Below are 6000 nucleotides of genomic sequence, written 5' to 3' on the forward strand. Positions count from 1 at the left end.
CAGTTAAGTCCATTAGATCTAGCACAGTGTTCAATGCTACAATATCATTGTTGATATTTTGTTTGGAAGATCTATTCATTTTTTATGGTGGCATGCTAAAATCTCCTACTATAATTGTGCTTCTGTCAGTATCTTTCTTGAAGTCCTCCAAGATTTTCCTTATCTATTTGGATGTTCCTATATTGAGTGCATATATGTTTATAATGTCTATGTCTTCTAGATGGATTCTTTCATTGAGTATTATGAAGTTTCCTTCTGGGTCTCTTTTTTTTACCCTTCTTTTAAAGTCTATTTTATCTTATATGAGTATTGCTACCCCAGTTTTTTTTCCTATCCATTTGCTTGGAGTATTTTTTTCCAACCTTTCACTTTCAGTCTGTATAGATCTTTTGTTCTGAGGTGGGCCTCTTGTAGGCAGCACTACCTACAAATATGAACAATAAAATGACAACAAACTCACAACTATCAACAAATGAACCTAAAAGAAAAGAAAAACAACTAAAACAAAAACTAAGCAAACAACTAGAACAGGAACCTAATCACAGAAATGGACTTCACATGGAGGGATTTCAGTGGGGAAGGGGAAGGAAGGAATAGGGGGAAAGGTACAGGGAAGAAGAAGCATAGTTGGTAAGCATAAAATAGATGGGGAGAGATAAAAATGGTATAGGAAACAGAGAACTCAAAGAATTTATATGTACAACTCATGGACATGAACTAAGAGGGGGGAATGCTGGACAGGTGGGGGATGCAGGGAAGAGGGGGACAGAGTGGCAGAAATTGGGAAAACTGAAAATAAAAAAAGAAAATGAAAAAAGAAAGGCAGCCCCTTTAGCATATTTTGCAGTGCTGGTTTGGAGGAGGTGTATTGTTTCATCCTTCTTTTGTCTGGGAAACTCCTTATTTCACCTTCCATTTTAATTAGAGCCTTCTTGGGTAGAGTAGTCTTGGTTGCAGGCCTTTGCTTTCATTACTTGGAATATTTCTTGTCATTCCTTCTGGCTTGTACTGTTTCCACTGAGAAGTCAGTTGCTAACCTTATTGGAGCTCCCTTGTATGTTACTTTCTGTTTCTCCCTTGCTGTCTCTAAGATTCTCTCTTTGTCTTGGAGGTTTGCCATTTTAATTATGATGTGTCTTGGAGTGGGCCTCTTTGGGTTCATCTCGATTGGGACCCTCTGTGCTTCCTGACCTTGAGTGGCTTTTCCCCTCTGCAGGTTTGGGAAATTTTCTGTCATTATTTCTTCAAACAAGGTTTCTATCCCTTACTCCTTTTCTTCTTCTGGGATTCCTATGGTTCAAATGTTGTGTGTCATGTTGTCTTGCCATTCCCCTAAGCTATTTTCACATTTTTTTAGTCTGTTTTTGTGCAGCTGGCCTACCTGGGTATTTTTTTTCTACCTTGTTTTCCAGCCTACTATTTCAGTCCTGTGCTTCATCCATCCTGCTTGTAGTTTCTTCTAGTGTATTTTTTAATTTCAGGTATTGTATTCTTCATTTCTTCCTAGTTCTTGTTTATAGTTTCTATTTCCTTTTTCATACTGTTGTTCTCACTCAGTTCCTTGTAGTTGTCTGTGAGTTCTTTGAACAATTTTATCACCATTCTTTTCAATTCTATATCTGAGAGTTTGCTTGCTTCCATTTCATTTAGCTCTTTTACTAGGGAGTCTTCCATTCCTTTTGATTGTGGGTTCTTTCTTTGTGTCCTCATTTTAGTTGACTTTTTTTGTTTCTTTCTGCAATTCCTGATGCCCCACTTTGCTGTCTTTTGCTGTTCACCAGAGTGTGAACATCTCTGGTAGGAGTTCTGTAAGACTCAATGGTACAATCTCTTTGATGTCCTAGTCTGGTTGCTCTAGGGTTGCCCTTTCTTCCATTTGTGAAGGCTGTCTTGTTGTACTTGGGCTTTACCTGTTGGTGGCTCCTTTGTTGGTGGGTAACCCCCCTCCCCCCGCATTGGTTTCCTGGTATTCACAACTCCCACATTGTCTTCTATGTGATCAGAGGCAAAGGTGAAATGGAGTAAGACAGTGGGAGAATAGTCTATGGGATTTAAGGTACTATCAAGTAGAAAACACATAAGAGGTCATTTGGAGAAGTACAGCATTAACTGTGATATTTCACCCAACTATTCACTTTTTATATAAGGTGAAAAAGAGATAAGACTCTTATTAGAAGGGAAAAAGAATGTAAGCTGACTAGAAAGCAGGGCACTTATGTGAGGTTAGATGGTGAGATATATTGAGAGTAAGGGTTAGAAACTTGGTGTACTGTGTAAGAGAATAAAGTTAACCACAACAGTAATAAAGCTCAGAGAGATGGCAAAATGAGTTAAGAAAAGGGAAAGGTGCTATGTGTTATTTGGAATAACAATAATATGATTAGAAATATATAATCTGAATAAAAAAATAAAAAGTAAAAGAATAAGAGTGGTGTGTTGTTGGAATATGAGTGAAGTGAAAGGAGAAAAATTAAAATGCAATATGAGAGGGAGAATAAAGAAAACCAATCAAACAATGAAATCAAACAAACAAAACAAAAAACTTAATGGAAAGAACAGAAATTTAAATACATAAATAAATAAATAAATAAATAAATAAATAAATAAATAAATAAATAAATAAATATATGCATTGTAAAGGATTGCAAAGTGAAATTTGTCTCACTTGTTGGTGTTAGCCTTCTGACTTCTCTCTGGATCTGTTTGTGATCTTGCCCCAGCTCCAGGTCTTTTTGTCTTACACTTGAAAAAGAAACCCTCCTGCTGACTTTAATCATGCCACGCAGGTTTTGCTGGTTTTCCTGGATGCTGCAGGCAGCAGGGGTCTGGGCTCCATTTTTTCCTTTTCTGTTGTTCAGCATCTGGGCTCAGTCTGGGCTACAACATTCACTGGTGACCAGTTTCCAGCCCATACCCTCAGAGTGCTGTGTGGTCCACATTTTCCAATCTGTGCATATGCACCAAGCTGGTGCCTATAATACACCTCCTTATGCAACCCTTTGATTAGTCCATGAGGTGCAGAGTGGGAGCAAATCACATCCCTCCTCCTCCCTCATTGTTGGCCTGGACCTGCACAAAGTCCCCTCAGGGCATTTTGGTTCCCCTATTGAATTAAGTCTCTCTGGGCACTGCTACCTCTCTGACTCCCTGATGCCCCCTTTTGATCAATCCATGAGGTTCCTTGAGTGAGAGCAACTCATGTCCCCCTTCCTTCCTCTTCACTGGCCAAGCCATTGTAGGTGAGAAGTCCTTGCACAGTGGCTGAGATCCTTTGTTGAGCAACTTACCCTTGCTTGCAGCAGGCCGTTCCAAACAAACACCTGGCTTTCCACACAGAGTAACTCTCTGACCACTCCAGAAACTATCTGGGTCACAGCCCATTGCTTCTTCCATCTCCAGGTATCATCGGGCCCCGTAGTTTCTCTGGTATTCACTCTCCCAGCCAGAGACCAGAGTCCCAGCCAGGGTATGCTGCTGGCTGTGTATCTCTTACTGCATCTTTATCCCCACAGTGACCTTAAGAGGCCAGGTCTCCCTTGCAGGGAGCTGAAAGTCATTGCTCTGGAAAGGGAGGGAGCTGCAAAGTCACAATCACTGACCTGGCTCTCCTCCAAAGTTGCTGTGGCAGCTGTGCTCTCTGGTACAGGGCTCAGGGACCCTCCCCTCAGCCTACAGAATCTCCTTACCTTCCAGCTTTAAATGTCCTCTCCAACCCTTGGCTTCCAAACTTCATATCAGCAGGAATTCTGTTGGCTATTTACTCTGTTCCTCAGAAGATCGGCTAGGTGTCCCAGACGTATTCATGAGCAAATGGGTTCAGCTCCCACCTACCTTGCCACCATCTTCCCACCACCATTCTTCTTATTTTTGTTTTAAATTTTATTTTTTCCCTTTATTTTTTGTGACTTAATCTTTATTGTATTTTTTCATTACAATTTACTCCACTTATACTCCCCTTCCCCTACAATCACCACACTGTTGTCCATGTCCATGAGTCCTTTTTCCTTTTTGATCAAACCCTCCACCCTGAACCTCCCTCCCATCTAGCTGTCATCTGCTCTCCATCTATGAATCTGTCTCTATTTTGCTTGTTAGTTCAGTTTGTTCATTAGTGAAATCTACAAATTAGTGAAATCATATAGTAATTGTCTTTCCCTGACTGGCTTATTTCACTTAGCATAATATTCTCCAGGTCCTTCCACACCTATACAAAGGGCAAAATTTTCTTCTTTTTGTACATGAGTAGAATTTTATTGTGTAAATATCCCATAGTTTTGCAGTCAACTAAAAATTTTTTGCACAGCAAAGGAAGTCAGCAACAAAATAAAAAGACAACCCACAGAGTGCAAGAACATATTCACCAATACATCTGATAAGGGGTTAATATCCCAAATTTATAATGTACTTACAAAACTCAACACTGAGAAAACAAACAACCCAATTAAAAATGGGCAAGAGAGCTGAAGGTTCTTGAAAGAGGACATACAAATCACCAATAGACACATGAAAAGATGCTCAATATCACTAATCATCAGAGAAATGCAAATTAAAACCACAATGAGATACCATCTCACATCAGTCAGAATGACTAACATCAATAAATCAACAACAAGTGCTGGCAAAGATGTAAAGAAAGGGGAACCCTATTGCATTGTTGGTGAGAATGCAAACTGGCACAGCCACTCTGGAAAGCAATATGAAGATACCAAAAAGATTAAAAATGAATCTGCCTTTTAACTCAGCAACCCCACTTCTGGGAATATATCCAAAGGACACTAATGTGAAAGAACATAAGCACCCCTATGTTCATTGCAGTGTTATTTACAATTACTAAGATATGGAAGCAGGATTCCAGTCCAGATGGCAGCATAGGCAGACATGGCTCACCTCTTCACACAACCACATCAAAATTACAACTAAAATACAAAACAACCATCACTCAGAACATCAGAAATCAAGTTGAATGGAAGTATAACAACTATGGAATAAAAAAAAATACATCCATCGAACTGGTAGGAGGGGTGCAATGCAGAACAGGTTGGTCTCTCACCTTCATGTGGTGGGTAAAACTTCAAGAGGGATAGCTCAGGATCAAGGAGTTCCAGCCCCACATCTTTTCTACCCGTCCCCCACCCCAGCCCAGGGTTCTTGTGCCAGAAACATAAAATCCTCACAACTATTGGCTGCAAAAATCAGCAGGAATTGAGTCAGTGGAAGAAACTTCTGGAGCCCCAGGTAGTTCCTCTTAAAGAACCCAAACATGGACTGAGCTACACAGACTCACTTCCTCTGAGCTCTAGTGCTGAGGTGGCAGATTGAAGGGCACCAGTGACATACTGGGAGAGGCTGAAGTATCTGGCATCAGGATGAGCAGAGGCCTTTTTCTGAGCCCTCCACTGGCAGAGCCAGGAGCCGGCAGGCTGATAACATATTTGAGATTCCACCAACCTGGCTAACACTGTTTGGCCCACCTGGGAGATCCCCAAAAACTCCACTCTATCCAACTTATGGGCCCACCCAAGCTGCTTTTCCATATAAATGGTTGGTCTAGGGAGCTCAGTGGGCTCCAGGCTGGGCACTAGCAACAGCCTAGATTCACAGCTTGGTTTCACTTGGGAATCTCCAAGCAGCCATCTCAGATTGCTTTATAGGTAGGTCACTCAGGGTGACCCCAGGCAGAACACAGGCTGGGACCTGACCTTGGCCTGCATCACCCAGGTAACCCCAGAACCAGCGCAGCCAGTAGACAGCTACAGACTGCTTCAGAGCACCACTAATCTGTCCCTCCACAGCTGATCCTCCACAGAAGACAAAGGTTGGTGGTAAGTGGTCACAGCCAATCCATGCAGCTGACTGGCCTGAGTAAATCCTTCCCATTGATTTGCCAACAGCAACCAAGCCTCAACTGTAAGAGGAGGGTGTACTCAGCCCATACAAAGGGAACACCTCAAATGCCCAGCTTGGGTTATAGGGAAGGTTGTGCCACTGGACTCTACAGGA

This window comes from Phyllostomus discolor, chromosome 4, assembly GCF_004126475.2.
Source record: "Phyllostomus discolor isolate MPI-MPIP mPhyDis1 chromosome 4, mPhyDis1.pri.v3, whole genome shotgun sequence".
Classification (NCBI taxonomy): Eukaryota; Metazoa; Chordata; class Mammalia; order Chiroptera; family Phyllostomidae; genus Phyllostomus; species Phyllostomus discolor.